Genomic DNA, 15,815 nt, shown 5'->3' on the forward strand with positions numbered 1-15,815 from the left:
AATAACAGGCAGCACATGAATCACCACACTCCCCCTTCTCTCCGGCTCAGTTATTCACACAAGCATATGGCCAAGCAGCCTGTTCAAGTGTAAGGCAGGCTGGCTGAGAAATGTTTTAAACTCTGCAAGCATTTAGCTCTGCAGGCAGGCAGACTGGTTGGGCTGCTAGCTGGTAAGTCTCCTGGCCAGAGCCTGTCTCTGACACCTCAGCCCCTCCCTTCCCCAACCCTCTGCCCACCACTCAACATACACAAACCCTCTGTCCCCCATCCTGTACCCATATCCCCTCCCAGATATGGCACCCCAGTTCCCTTCCCTAGGTCACAATCCCCTCCTGCCCTAGGTCACATTCCAAATCCCTGCACCCCAGACCTCTGCCCTAGGTCACAACTGCCTCCTTTACCCAGACCCCACTTTCCCTCCTGCACCCTAATCCCTTACCCCAACCTCCCTTCTGCACCCAACCTCCATCCAGGACCCTGCACCTCCTCCAATTATATGATGGAAGAGTGCCATCCTCTACCACTTTCCAAAATCTTGGCGTGGCCCCCCATCAACAATTATTATTGCCCACCTCTGTGCTAATGCATCCCAAAATGAGGGTTTTTTTTTTTTTTGCAATAGTATTACACTGTTTCTCAGACCTCTACCTGGGCATGCTATACATTTGTTTAAACAACTTAATCGTAGCCAGGTGGGTGATGAAATTTTTGGGTGTAATAAGTATAAAAATAATGAAGTGCTGTAAAACTTAAAATAAAAATTCAGTTTTCTCCAAATTTCAGTTGTGTTGACGTATCCCCCAGACTTCTCTCAAGTACCGCTAAGGGTATTCATACCCTTATGTGTTGAGAAACACTTAGGAATCCATGCAGGAAATAATTGCCCACAATGCATTTCACTACAACGTCTGGAAAGAGCTGTACTTGGAGACCCCTCACAAGTTTATGTTAGCAATACAGTCTGATATTGCCACACTATGTGATTACACATTACAACCGTTCAGCTGAACCATTGTAAGATGTAAAAATGCAATCAATGATCATGTGTAAAGTAGACTAGAGGGAAGAGTGCCTCCTATTGAATCCTCACTATGGCTGTTTGCATCATTGTAACTTCTCACTGAACATTTCCAGTCAAATACTGATAAGCCACAACCTTACTTAGCTTGTGTGATTTAAATCACCAAACCCTTGGTGGCTGCTCTTCCCCTTCCGCTCCGCAAGCTCCAGGCCCACTGACAGGAGGGCGGGAAGAGGAGGAGGAGAGGGATGGTTAGAATCGCATTGGGTTTAACAAGTGCACTTGTACCCTTCCAGCAGTGTATACGTGATTGGGTACGTCTACACTTGCTCCCTAGTTTGAACTAGAGATGCAAATGTAGGCGACCGAAATTGCTAATGAAGCAGGGATTTAAATATTCCATGCTTCATTAGCATGATCTTGCCAGCACGTTACTCTGCTCAACAGCTGTTTTGAAAGTGAACGTGCATGCTGGGATGCATTAGTTCGAACCAAACCCATTGGTTCGAACTAATGTCACTCCTCATTTCCGAAATATGAGAAGTAACGTTAGATCAAACCACGGGGTTTGATTCAAACTAACGCGTCCCGGCGCACACTTTCACTTTTGAAACAGCTGTTGAGCGAAGTAACGCGCCGGCAAGATCATGCTAATGAAGCGCAGGATATTTAAATCCCCGCTTCATTAGCAATTTCGGTCGCCTACATTTGCATCTCTAGTTCAAACTAGGGAGCAAGTGTAGATGTACCCAATCACGTATACACTGCTGGAAGGGTACAAGTGCACTTGTTAAACCCAATGCGATTCTAACCACCCCTCTCCTCCTCCTCTTCCCGCCCTCCTGTCAGTGGGCCTGGAGATTGCGGAGCGGAAGGGGAAGAGCAGCCACCAAGGGTTTGGTGATTTAAATCACACAAGCTAAGTAAGGTTGTGGCTTATCAGTATTTGACTGGAAATGTTCAGTGAGAAGTTACAATGATGCAAACAGCCATAGCAGCAGAAGACTTCTCCATGGGTATTAAATCCAAAACTTATTCCATAAGAAAACATATTCCATAAAAACATACAATTTTTATTATAAATCTTTGGGGTACAAAGCAAATGACCAACAGAACAAAAGAGGATGTGGTAAGATCTCTGCCTTGATGCAAAAATGGTAACAGATGCATTTGGATACAGATGGAATACTTCATTGACAACAAGGAGCTCACCTGGAAAGGTGGTGGGTTGGCAGGCTAAGGAGCATGGGGAGGCCATGTAGGGGGAGAGAGCTGGGTTGGGCTGGGGGTGTGGAGTGTGGGAGACCAGATAGGGAACACAGAAGGGTGGTGTGGTGTGCAGGGGGCAGGTGGGGGATGCTTGGGTCCCGTTGTGGTTGAGCTGAGCAGCTCCAGGAGAAGGGCTGTGGGAAGCAGATGAGGAGCAACCCTTCACGAGAATTAATCTCTTCACTCTGTTAGAAGGTGTTTTCCTAACTAAGCTAGATTCACCAGAAAGCCATATTAATTTTGTCTGATCCGCTAAGTGACATTGTGTTTATGCAGTGGCCCAAACTTAGCTGGAGCATATAAGTGAACCTGACCCCATATAGGACAGACTCAAACACTATCCAAAAAGCATGTGCACCTTAAAAGGTACCAACCTGGAGAGTGCCCCAGGAAGTTGTCTAGGTAACCACACAGACTTCTGGCCTGCTGTGCCTCTGGACCACCAAGCGCCCTCTGGTCTCCAGTCTCTGACCCTGACTCTTGATTACTGTTCCATTTGCTAGCAATTCCTCTGCTTGCTGGCTACCATTTTGTGGCTGTCCTTGCTGTGGGAACACCAGCCCAGCTGGGTCAGCTAAGCCAGACTACCTAGACCCTACTTCCTTACCTGAGGATGTAGGGTTTTTTAAAGTTTTTATTTATTTACTTTAATTACATGACAGCAGCAAGGATCCTTGTGTTTAGTTTTTGAGGTACAGAGACCACATTTTCAAAAGTGGTCTGTATATTTCTGACGAACTTTGTTTATATGTGGTGCTCAGCCATGTGATTGATAAATATAAAACAAATGTTTGTGCTCAAACTGAAAGTTTTTCCAGGAGTTCAGGTATAAAGATATTGGGCTTGATTTCCCCCCTGAATTATTCTGATTTTACAGTGATGTAATTCCATTCATTTAGTTTGAGTAGAGTTATACCAGCTTGAAACTGGAGTAACAATAGCGATTCAATCCTTTGGGCTTTTTTATTGGCTGCTTGTGTGCTTTGGATGTACCTGGTGACTTAAGGTTTGGCATAGAATAGCTGAGTTATGTGTAGTTCATGTTGCTAGGATGTCTTTTTATTACTAATGCATGAAGTTTCATTTGTCATGAGCTAAAATTTACTGGTAAAATATTACAATTGTATAGAAGTGCTTTGTCTTAAGATGATATCACTTCAAAGACAATGTTTTTAGAGACTGTCACATGTGACAATTACTAACTTGGAATCAGTTCTGTAGGGTTCTTGCACTATAAAGTTTAGTATTGCATTACTGCCCACGAGGAATTTGTATACATTTGTAAATACAAATTTTCTGTGTATACCTCATGGATATGTTCTGCTTTTCCAAGATGGTAAATGAAAGCTAAATTTTAGATTTTGGAATTGGTAAGGTGTCCCTTAACTTTTTTATTTTTTTAAATCAGGGGCCTAGGGCCTTGCTACACTCCTTTTATAACAGGGAGGAAATCAAGGTATTTTCCACTAACCTTATTTTTGGACAGTCAAACTGTCTTGGCTGAAATTCCAAAATAAATTCAGCCTGAGGTATAGTCCTGGCATGGAAAACTTCAGCCTGAATGGATAAAATCCAGCAAAGATATAAGCAACTGAAAACAGGATCTTATCATGAGTATCTTCACACATTATAAATAATTGGTGGATCTAGTAGATATAGTAACATATACACAGTGGCCATCCATATAATAAGGTAGACAATTTCTATATGGTAATTTCATGACCAATACAAAGTCCAACTGTCTCAAACAGAATTAAATAAATATATCTAAGCAAACAATTTGATTCTGGTGTTCCAGTTTAGTTTCTATAGTTGTTAAGCCTTGTGGGCTGAGCAAGACTGAAAGCCTGCACATCCTCTATTAAATCTGAGCCAATCTCCCAGAGGCAAATGTCTTTGTTTACATTTCATCTTTCATTTTAGAACAGCTGCACCATAAGGCTTGTGTGTGAACTAAGGTAGGTGTGGCTAGTTGGCAGAAATAACACAAATGGTTATGAGGGGGTCAATACAACATTTACATTCATGTGGAATGATAGAAAAGACCATTAAGAGGACCCTAGGTGAGAAAAGTTTTCCAATTCCTAAAACTTCGTGTTTGCCTGAAAACTTCCTTTCTTTGGCCTAGTCTATACTAGAAAAGGCTTGTGTGTATAGCTATACCAGGAAATCTTTCTGCTGTAGACACAGCTCATACTGGTTCCCTAAACAAAATAAACTAGATTAACAAAAGTACTTTTTGCAGCTGAAACTGTGTGTATACTATGGCTTTTTGACAGCATTGCAATGTCACAAAAAGAAAAAAAATGTTTAATTGACATTACTATAGAGGCAAAAAAATTCTAGTGTAGACCTTGTTCCAATAGCTACTTCAGTCTGCTTGCAGCTTGGGGGCAAAACCAGACTTGTCAGACAGTGGCTGCAGGGGAATGAACCACACCCTGAAGTTCCCTTCAATTGAGACATCTTTCAAAGCTAAATTAATTCAATTCTACTTTCTAAAATTGCAATAGTGTTAACTATACTTGAGGAAAAATCTCAACAATTTATCTTAGCGCAGAGCATGGGGAATTTCCACTAATGGCAACAAACCCTACCTTTGGATGTCAATTTCTATCTCTAGTCTGGATGATTGATTTGTCTGCTGTGTGGGCTGGATCCATGGATTGCAGTACAGGCAGTCCCCGGGTTACGTACAAGATAGGGACTGTAGGTTTGTTCTTAAGTTGAATCTGTATGTAAGTCGGAACTGGCGTCCAGATTCAGCCGCTGCTGAAACTGATCAGTTTCAACAGTGGCTGAATCTGGACGCCAGTTCTGACTTACATACAGATTCAACTTAAGAACCCCAGGCATCCCCAAGTCAGCTGCTGCTGAAACTGATCAGCGGCTGATTCCAGGAAGCCCGGGGCAGGGGCTTCCTGTAGTCAGCCACTGGTCAGTTTCAGCAGCGGCTGACTTGGGGACGCCTGGGGCAGAGCAGCCGGGGTGCTGCTGGGTTGGTCCAGTAGTGCCACCGCTGGACCAACCCAGCAGCACCCAAGCTGCTCTGCCCCAGGCGTCCTGATTCAGCCACTGCTGAAACTGACCAGCAGTGGCTGAATCAGGATGCTTGGGGCAGAGCAGCTGGGGTGCTGCCGGGTTGGTCCCGTAGCGCCCAGAGCGGCGCTACGGGACCAACCGGCAGCGCCCCAGCTGCTGTACCACAGGCGCCCGGAGCAAAGCCGCGGAGCACGGGGGCAGCGGGACAGCCCAGACGCGTCGGGGCTGTCCGCTGCCCGCGTGCTCCGCGGCTTTGCTCTGCTTTGCTCCCTATCCCCCCAGGAGCAAAGCAGAGCAAAGCCCCGGAGCACGCGGGCAGCGGACAGCCCAGACGCGTCTGGGCTGCCCGCTGCCCGCGTGTTCCGCCGCTTTGCTTCCTCTCCCTGGTCTGCTGGAGACCAGGGAGAGGGCCCCGTTCGTAAGTGCGGATCCGACATAAGTCGGATCCGCGTAACTCGGGGACTGCCTGTACTCAAAGGAGGTTTACAATGGGATCTTCAAAACTCTGACTCCAGGGTGGGAAGTAGGACCATCCTTTAAAAATGGGCATTCAGAAAAAAGGTTTGAAATATTATATACACATCTTCCTCTGCTCCCAAAGGCATGGAGAACAGTTCTGCCAGAAATGGCACTGGCTAAGATTGAATGACTAATAGGTAGAATTTGGTGAATGGCAAATACGTAAGTCGGATCCGCGTAACTCGGGGACTGCCTGTACTCAAAGGAGGTTTACAATGGGATCTTCAAAACTCTGACTCCAGGGTGGGAAGTAGGACCATCCTTTAAAAATGGGCATTCAGAAAAAAGGTTTGAAATATTATATACACATCTTCCTCTGCTCCCAAAGGCATGGAGAACAGTTCTGCCAGAAATGGCACTGGCTAAGATTGAATGACTAATAGGTAGAATTTGGTGATGGCAATACGGCCATCTAGGACAACTCAGCGCAGGAGATATGACAACAAGTTGAACTTCTCTAGTCTGGCACCCTGAGGACCTGACTGATGCTGAACCAGAGAATTTTCCAAACCACAGGAGGTCTGCATGGGTGTCTGGTAGCCTAGGTAGGAGAAGGCACAACCTTCCCAAACTGCCAGGCATGGCCCTATCCACACTCTGCCCCCAGAACGCCTGCTTCTAGGCATACTGAGGGCGGAATGTTACTGCCCCCTAACGCCTGCCATCCCTGTGCTCCGGGGCCAAGGAGGTTGGAGTCGTGTGCCCTCCTCCCTCTCTGGTGCTTCAGGCCAGAGGCGAGACATGTGTACTTGTCCCTCCCTTCCCTGGGATGGGGAGATGAGGACTCAGCAGAAAAGGCAGGTTGTAGGTGGGGCTGGGGCCTGCCTCCTCCAGTCCAACCTTAGCCAACCACCCATGGAGGTCAGTAGTGTCTAGCAGCATTACCAACACTTCCTCTGCTTACTGGGCTCTTAGAAGACATTTAGGGGTAAATTAGAGCTAAATAACAGCACTGGACACTGAGCCAGGACTTGTGGCTGTAAATAATAGCCAGGACTTGTAGCGGGAAACTTGGCCACACCGATAAATGGACATCCAGCTCACTAAAATTATGCCGGACCACAAAGAGTGCTGGACAGGAGGTTCGACCTGTACTCTTCTGTGAGTCTCAGTGAGCCTAAAAACTTGAGTTTGTTATTTAACAAAGGCAGAATATTTCTTGAAGTTATTTTGAGTGACTGCTACACCACTTGTGAGAACTGCTTTACCTCTTCCACAAAAAAACATAGTGTAGACATAGCCTTAGTGAGGCTGGGTATTTTTTCTCCCCTTCTGGGTCTCTCAGGGTATGTCTACACTACCCCGCTAGTTCGAACTAGGGGGGTAATGTATGCATACCGAACTTGCTAATGAAGCCCGGGATTTGAATTTCCCGGGCTTCATTAGCATAAAGCCGGTGCCGCCATTTTTAAAAGCCGGCTAGTGCGAACCCTGTGCCGCGTGGAACGAGGTGTACAGATAGTTCGGATTAGGATAGTTCGGCACGGGGTTCGCACTAGCCGGCTTTTAAAAATGGCGGCGCCGGCTTTATGCTAATGAAGCCCGGGAAATTCAAATTCATTAGCAAGTTCGGTATGCATACATTACACCCCTAGTTCGAACTAGGGGGGTAGTGTAGACATACCCTCAGAGTGTATCTATACTGCACTGTAACTTGAAATAAGATACACAATTTGCATAGTTCAAATTATGTATCTTATTTCAATGCTATTTTGAAATAGCGCCAAATGACAAAATACGCTGTCTACACAGTGCCAAATGTCAAAATCAATAGCTATTCTGAAATGTCCCTTACTCCTTGTAGAATGAGGTTTATGGGGACACTGGGGGTACGTCTACACTACAGCACTAATTCGAACTAACTTAGAATTAGTTAATTCGAACTAAGCTAATTCGAACTAGTGCATCTAGACCTAAAAACTAGTTCGAATTAGCATTTTGCTAATTCGAACTAGCATGTCCACATTGAGTGGACCCTGAACCAAAGTTAAGGATGGCCGGAAGCAGTGCCGGCAGGGCATCAGATGAGGACTTAGAGCGTGGAGCTGCTGTCTCAGACTAGCCGAGGGCTGTGCTTAAAGGGACCCGACCCCCATCCCGGACAGACAGTTCTCAGGGTTCCCCGCTTGCTTGTCTACCTCGATGAGGGACAGCAAAGCAGTCCTGGCTTGGAGTGCCCTGAGTGCCCACACTCGGCACATCACAGCACTCAGCGCACTTGCTGCAGGCTGCCATCGGGGGGGGGGGGGGTGTTAATCGAGGGGCTGCAGGAGAGCTTCCACCCCAAGGAGCCCGCAGAGCCAGCCCAGTCCTCCCCATCGGGGGCTCGTACCCCATTCCTCCCTCACCTCCTTCCACTTACCCCTCCCTAGCCCCCCTTCCTGATGTACAAAAAAAAGGACATGTGTGTTCAAAAATAGAAACTCTCTTTATTTAACAAAACTGGGGGGGGGGGGAAATTAACCTCTGGGGAGACTGGGAAAAGGAGGTGGGAGAGGGGAAGAGAGAGGGTGGGTATGGGGAGGGGGAAACCTGGGAGGAGGGAGCTGGAAGGGGGAAGCCAGGGGAAGAAGGAGGAGGGGAAGTATCAAACTATGGTACGCCATATCTTCAGTACTGTGTACAGATGTTATCTCCTCACCCCTGAAAAGATATTTTGGCCTTGGAAAGGGTTCAGAAAAAGGCAACTAAAATGATCAGGGGTTTGGAACAGGTCCCATATGAAGAGAGGCTAAAGAGACTGCGACGTCTCAGCTTAGAAAAGAGGAAACTGAGGGGGGATGAGATAGAGGTCTATAAAAGCCTGAGTGGTGTGGAGAGGGTGCATAAAGAAAAGTTCCTTCATTAGTTCCCATAATAGAAGGACTAGAGGACACCAAAAGAAAGGAATGGGTAGCAGGCTTCAAACTAATAAAAGAAAGTTCTTCTTCACAAAGCAAATAGTCAACCTGTGGAACTCCTTGCCGCAGGAGGCTGTGAAGGCTAGAACTATAACAGAGTTTGAAGAGAAGTTAGATAAATTAAGGGAGGTTGGGTCCATAGAGTGGTATTAGCCAGGGGGTAGAAATGGTGTTCCTGGCCTCTGTTTGTGGAAGGCTGGAGATGGATGGCACAAGACAAATGGCTTGGTCATTGTCTTCGGTCCATCCCCTCCATGGTACCTGGTGTTGGCCGCTGTCAGCAGACAGGCTACTGGGCTAGATGGACCTTTGTTCTGACCCAGTATGGCAATTTTTATGTTCTTATGTTCTAAGCTCAGGGCTCAGGATCGGGGGTCTCACTGGATCACCTTGATTTTCATGCAAACCTGCTCCTGGGTTTGCATGTGACCTTTGGTGGCCAGGCTGGCAGCTATCCTGCCCTAGACGGCCACTTTCCTGTGGCTAGTGCGGAGGTCGTGGACGTTGGAGGCCTCCCCCGAAACCTCGATGAGGTCCACAATCTCTTGCGGCCCTGGGCAGGCTCCTGGGAGCCACCAGCCTGGTCCAGGAAAGAGGTGGAGGGCTGGGTGACAGCGGATGGCTGGCTTATGCCATGCCAGATGCAGGGTATGCTGGCTGGGTGCTGGCAAGCTTGCACCTGGCACGGGCACCGTAGCCAGACCGTGCCCCTTTAAGGAATCGGGGACCAGGATGGGGGCAGAACAGTTTCCCTGGTTGTGCCCAGAGTGGCCACCAGGACAATCTGGGAAGGGCTAGCCTCCCACTAGTTCGAATTAAGTGGCTATACAGCCCTTAATTCAAACTACTTAATTCGAACTAGGCGTTAGTCCTTGTAGAACGAGGTTTACCTAGTTCGAATTAAGCGCTCCGCTAGTTTGAATTAAGTTCGAACTAGCGGTTTGCCTCTGTAGGGCCTATGAAAGTTAATTCGAACTAACGGCTGTTAGTTTGAATTAACTTTGTAGTGTAGACATACTCTGGAATAGTGAGCCCGAAATAATGGGCTTGCTATTTCGGGACACTCTGATATCCCAAAATAGTGTAGACGTACCTTCAGGGAAAGTTCTTGGGGTTGGAATAGGCTCCAGATGGGTCTCACAGGGTATGTCTACATAAGGAAATTATTTTGAAATAACTTATTTCAAAAGGGAAGGTTGCTCACTCTGTGCAGTAACTGGAGTTCTTCGAGATGGTTGTTCCTGTGGGTGTTTTACCTTAGGTGTGCCAGCGCCACTGCGCCCATGGTCGGCAGACTTCTGATAGCAGTGCCTCTCTGGTTGGCTGTGCACGTGGAGCATTGGCACACGACACTTGGAACAGTCGTCCCGTGCACACAGCCAACTGCTGTCTCAGTTCCTTCTGGCCCGGAAGCAGATGGATCCAAAGCTGAGGGGAGGAGGGTGGATGGTCGAGCGCCCATGGGGACAACCATCTCGAAAAACTCCAGTTACTGCACAGGGTGAGTAACCTTCCCTTTTTTGAGGAGTGTCCCTGGGCATGCTCCACCTTAGGCGACTACAAAGTGGCATTTGTGCTTGGTGGTGGGCACTTCAGCAATGTTGACTCGGTAACTGCTAGTACCGTTCAGCCAAAGCACATGTCCGTGTCCGCAAATGACTATTGTATAATGCTGTGTGAATGTGTAAACAGATCCCCATGTGGCCTCTTACAGATGTCCTCTGTTGGGATTCCACTGAGGGAGGCTGTTGTTGTTGCCATTGCTCTCGTGGAGTGAGCCTTTATGGTCATTGGGGGTTCTCTGTTGAATATGTTATAGGCTAGGCGTATGCAGTCCGAGATCCATTTAGATAGTCTGTTTGGATAAGGGTAACCGTTTTGATCTTTCTGTAGATGACACAGAGTTATGGAGATTTTTGAAAGGGCTCCATATGGTGGAGATAGAAGGCTATTGCCCTATGGGTGTCTAAGGCGTGAAGTGCCCTTTCTCTGTCATCCTTATGGGGTTTAGGAAGGAAGACGTGTAAGTAGATTGGTTTGTTAGAGTGGAAAGAGGTAATTACTTTCGGGAGGAATTTAGGGTGGGTACAGAGGACCGCCTTGTCTTTATGGAAGGTTGTGTACGGTGGTTGTGTCATGAGTGCCCCACCTCACCCACTCCTCTTGCGGAGGTAATCACCACGAGAAAGGCTACCTTCATTGATAAGTGTAATAGGGATCAGGTAGCTAGCGGCTCACAGGGTTTTCCCCATAAGAGCCCTTAATACAAGATTGAGGTCCCATGCTGGAAGTGGGTCTCATTGTGGTGGGAACATGTTTTGTAGATCCCGGAGAAACCTCTTGGTGGAAAGGTGAGTAAAAGCTGAGTACCCCTCTTTTGGAGGGTGTAATGCCGCTACTGCGGTGAGGTGTACTGTGACTGAGATTAGAGATAGTCCTGTTTTGTATCGTTCTAGCAGGTAAGTAAGTATTTCTGACACTCCTGACTTTTGGAGTACAGTTGTGTTTGAGGCACCATAACTTGAAGCAGTGCCATTTCTGACTGTATGTTTTTCTTGTTGCAGGTCTACGACAGTTCACAAGGATTTGCTGTACCTCCTTGGGGTAGTCGACCTCCGAAGGCATCAGCCAGTCACCATCCATATGTGGAGGTGGAGAGAGTGTATATCCGGATGGTGACTGTGGCCGTACTGCTGTGTCCGGTCTGGTGGGAGGCTTTATGGTGGGTGAACACTCATCCGCAGAAGGTAAGTTACCAAGTCTGTCTGGGCCACATGGGCACTATCCGTATGACCTTTTTCCTGTCACCTTTTTCCTGTCAGTATGATCTGTGCACTGGATCAGAGGAAATGGTGGGAACGCATACAGTAAAGATGCTTCCCACTTATTGCTGAATGCATCCCCCAAGCACCAGGGGCCTATGCACGCTCTTGAACAATAGTATTGGCACTTCTTGCTTTTGCTGGTGGCAAATAGGTTTTAGTATTTTGGGGTCAATTTCCCTCTCTTGGTTGTGGGGGAAGTCCCTGCAGAGACTGTCTGCTGTTATGTCGTCCTTGCCAGGAAGGTAGGTAGCTGGAAGTGTTATGTTCCTAGGGATGCACCACTCCCATAGCTTTACGGCTTCCTGGCATAACTGATAGGATCACCCCCCCCCCCCTTGCCAATTGATGTGGTACATTGTTTCAGTGTTGTCTGTTAACACTGGGATGGTTTTGTTCTGAATTATAGGCTGGAAGTGGGCACAAGCATTGCCAACTGCTCTGAGTTTGAGCACATTTATTTAATTGTTGGTCTCGTCCCTGCACCATTGAGCGTGCATGATGTGTTTGTCCAGGTGAGCTCCCCAGCCTATTAACGAGGCATCTGTTGTTACTGTTATAGTAGCAGGTGAGCACTGTAAGGGTACCCCCCTGCAAACATTGTGATGTATTGTCCACCACGTTAGTGTGGACTTAAACTTGTTTGGCATGGCTAGGTGCCTGTTTATATGGTGTATGTATGGTCTGTACACTGTTCTTAGCCAGGCCTGTAGTGGTCTCATGTGCAGCCAGGTGTGTGGTACCACAAACGTGGCTGCTGCCATGTGTCCCACTAGTTGCAGGCATTGTCTTGCTGTTATGAATGGGCTGGTTTGCGCTAGAGATACCTGGTCCCTGATAGCTGTGAACCTGTGGTGGGGTAGTGACACTATCGCTTTCGTGCAGTCCAGGTATGCTCCTATGAAGTCTGTGGTCTGGCTTGGGATAAGGACACACTTTTCCAGATTGATCTGTAGGCCCAGAGAGTCGAACAGTGCTCTGGTGGTGGCTACTGCCTGTTCTGTGTTGTGCGCCCTGGGGCCTCTTGTTAGGCAGTCGTCTAGGTATGGGGAAACGGTGATACCCATTTTCCTTAGGTGAGCTGCTACAACAGCCAGGACTTTTGAGAAAACTCTTGGGGCTGTCAAGAGTCCGAATGGCAACACTTTGTACTGGAAGTGTAGGTCTCTCTCAGTAAACTTCAGGAATTGCCAGTGGGATGGGTATATTGTGATGTGAAAGTACATATATCTCAGAGGTGGAGGGTGGACAGAGGTCAAGGGTGGACAGCCTATCTCCCTTGTCCAAGGCAGGGATGATGGTGGCTAGGGTTATCATTTTGAATTGATAATGAACAAATCAGTTTAGCTTTCAGAGATCTAAGATTGATCTCCATTCCCTCTGGCTTCTTGGTGGTCAGGAAGTAGTGGGAGTAGAAACCCCTCCTCCTGTGCTTTGCTATGACCTCTTCTATAGCCCCGAGTTTAAGAGGTGCTATGTCTCTTGTATTAGCATAAGTTTGTGAGAGGGGTCCCTGAAGAGGGATGGGAAGGGGGGTTGGTGATGTGGAATGGAAGTAAATGGGATGCAATAACCATTTTTGATGATCTCCATTATCCATTTGTCTGTGGTGATGTATCCATTAGTCTGTGATGCTGGACAGAATGCAGCTAGTCTGCTGCCAAATGGTGTATAAGGTGTGTATTGCTGCCTTGGAGAACTCAGTGCTGTCTGACCCTCGACCAGACCTTCAAAATGCTTGGCAGGGTGTTGAAGGTTGCTGTGTGGTTGCCTGGTCAGAGCCTGCCTGCGTCTATTCGGTCTGGGCCATTGCCTGTTGATTAAATGGAGCTGATCTGTAGCATTATGTGAAAGGTCTTCCCGGTTTCTTTTTATTTGCAGGTACATGTATGCCTAATGTCTTCAGAGTGGCTCGAGTCCTCCAGTGTGTGGAGGGAAGCGTTGGAGGACTCAGCAAATAGCTCCTCAAACGGTAGATCTTCCATGATTGCACCTCCCTTGGGACGCCAGACTATTGGTGCCACGACGCCCGCCTCATAACTATTGCCGACCCTAAGGACCTTGAGGCCGTGTCAGCTGAGTCCAGTGCTGTCTGCAGGGCTGTTCTGACAATCTATGCCCTCTCCTTCATGTTCGCACTGTATTGTTCCTTTTGGTTGTCAGGAAGCTCGGTAATAAAAGTTGATGGTTGATCGAATGTGTGGTGTGTGTACTTTGCAAGGAGTGCCACAGTTTGCAATCCTGATTTGGAGGCTAGAAGACGAGTAGGCATTTCTGCCCAACACGTCCAGGCACTTCCATTCCTTGTCACGTGGCCCTGTGCTGATTGTCTGGTGCTTGCTCCTTTGATTAGCAGCTTTGATCACTAAGGAATGCGGAGTAGGGTGCGAAAATAAGAATTCCACACCTTTTGGGGCTACATAGTATTTTCAGTCAGATCTTTTGCTGATAGGTGGGATCAATGCTGGTGTCTGTCACGGGGCTTTGGCTGGGTCCATCAGTGCTTCCTTCATTTGGATGGCTAGCTTAGCCTGTGACGAGATGAGTAAAATGTCTGTGAGTTTATGCTGGGTCTCAGGCATAGCTAATAGCGAAATGCAATTGCCACCCTCTTAAAGAGCTCCTGGAAGGAACTAAAATCATCCTCTGTGTTGGTTGGTGGGGCAGGATTGTCTCCCTGGGTGACGAAGATGAGAGGTGCTCGTTTGATGTTGAGTCCAATATTTTTTCTGCCCCTGTGACATCCATTTCACCTTCTTCCTCTGAAGGGACAGAGTGTTCAAGGGAGTTCCTGGGAGGATCCTGGGTCTGGTACCCGAGTTATCTGGGCTGTAGGAGTCTGTAAGCCGCCCATGGGTCCCAGTATGGCTAGCTGGGTGGCGGGAGCCATTGTGGTTGTTGCCACTACTGCCCTTGTAGCAATTTCGATGACGAGGTTCTGGGGGTACACTTGTATAGAGAGCCTGCATCATACTCCTCCTCGCTCACTAGCAGGAGCATTGAAGCCGATGATGATGAGAAACTGAGTCTGGAGGATTTTAAGGTGCCACCCCTGGCAAATAGTGGTGTTTCTGGTACCGATGCCACCGCCAGGTCTGCTGTCAAGGTAAACTGAGACAGCTGTGCTGAGGAGAGCAGCATGTGACTCTGGTGTGTATGGTATCGGTGCCGGTACAGGTATTGCAGCCAGTGCTGTGTGACTCTTGTGAGGTTTTGCACTCTTATGCTCTGCCGGCCCTTTAAACACTTGTGTTGCTAAGCCAGGCTCCGAGTGCGCTCTCACCGGTGCCGTTGTCAGCGCTTCTTTGGGCGCTGTTCATTTGTCTCTCAGTGGTACCACCAGCGGTGGTTTGAGTGGTGCTGCTGACAGGACAGTTGTTGCTGCCACTGTCACTACCTTCGGCATGGCCACTGATGGTGGTTTAGCTGGCGCTGGCATGGAGCTCTTGTGCTTTTGCTCCACGCTTGGCTTACGGGGTGGGTGGGGGAGGTCGGACCTGCTCTTTAGGGTCCTGACTTTTATGAACACCATTCCTGCCTGCTTTTCCATCACCTTGGCTGCGCTGGGCGTGGAGGCAGGTTTGTCGGGGGTAGAGTGCTTTCTCGGTGGGGAATCTGAGGCCACTGAGGAGTGGGACTCCTTCCTGAGTCTTTGAGCCCATCTTGGTTCCTGGGGCTTGAGCTGCAGTTCGGCCCCTTTTCCCGGGCGCCCCCAGGAGACCTGAATGTGCGGCTGCCCATGAGTGCTGGTCTAGTGTCAACCTGGAGTCAGATTCTATCTGCATGATTTTTAATTGCAGTTGTCTGGCTCTTTTGGTCCTGCTGGTCAATTTCAAGCAGTGTTTGCACTGCTGAGTATTATGTTGTTGACCGAGGCAACAGACACAGTGAGAGTGTCCATCAGAAATGGAGAGAGAGCGCCTACAAGATTCACACTTCTTGAATCCTGAGGAACCAGGCATGTCTTGGTAAGAGTCCTTCTGAGGTGGTCTTTTGTGGAAAAGACCGCGGTTCTGTGCTGGCTTTAAAAAGTGACAACTTCTCCTTTCTTCTTGTTTTTTTTCTTTGTGTGAGAAAAGAGAATTAATCTCAACTAAGGTAAGACAACATAACTGCTAACAGCTAATGGAAAACTATAGGCGGAGGTAAACTGGGTCAAAACTGCACTGCTGCGACCAGCATAGCCAGCGGCAGTCAGAGAAGGGACTGAGGCGGCGGTTGGCTGTGCGCATAGGATGAT

The 15,815-nt window shown here is 47.9% G+C and overlaps 1 long non-coding RNA gene across 1 annotated transcript in view; it reads left to right on the forward strand.

Annotated features, from left to right (window-relative positions):
* LOC102458448 (uncharacterized) overlaps nt 1-13,766 on the forward strand; it is a 61,798-nt gene extending 48,032 nt beyond the window's left edge. Inside the window, exons 3-4 of the long non-coding RNA XR_332031.4 lie at nt 11,318-11,500; nt 13,457-13,766. This is a non-coding gene — a long non-coding RNA (uncharacterized LOC102458448). The remainder of the gene's footprint in view (nt 1-11,317; nt 11,501-13,456) is intronic.
* Nucleotides 13,767-15,815: the final 2,049 nt, after the last annotated feature.

This window comes from Pelodiscus sinensis, chromosome 2 (genome assembly GCF_052426305.1).
Source record: "Pelodiscus sinensis isolate ZL-2025 chromosome 2, ASM5242630v1, whole genome shotgun sequence".
In the NCBI taxonomy this organism is placed as follows: domain Eukaryota; kingdom Metazoa; phylum Chordata; order Testudines; family Trionychidae; genus Pelodiscus; species Pelodiscus sinensis.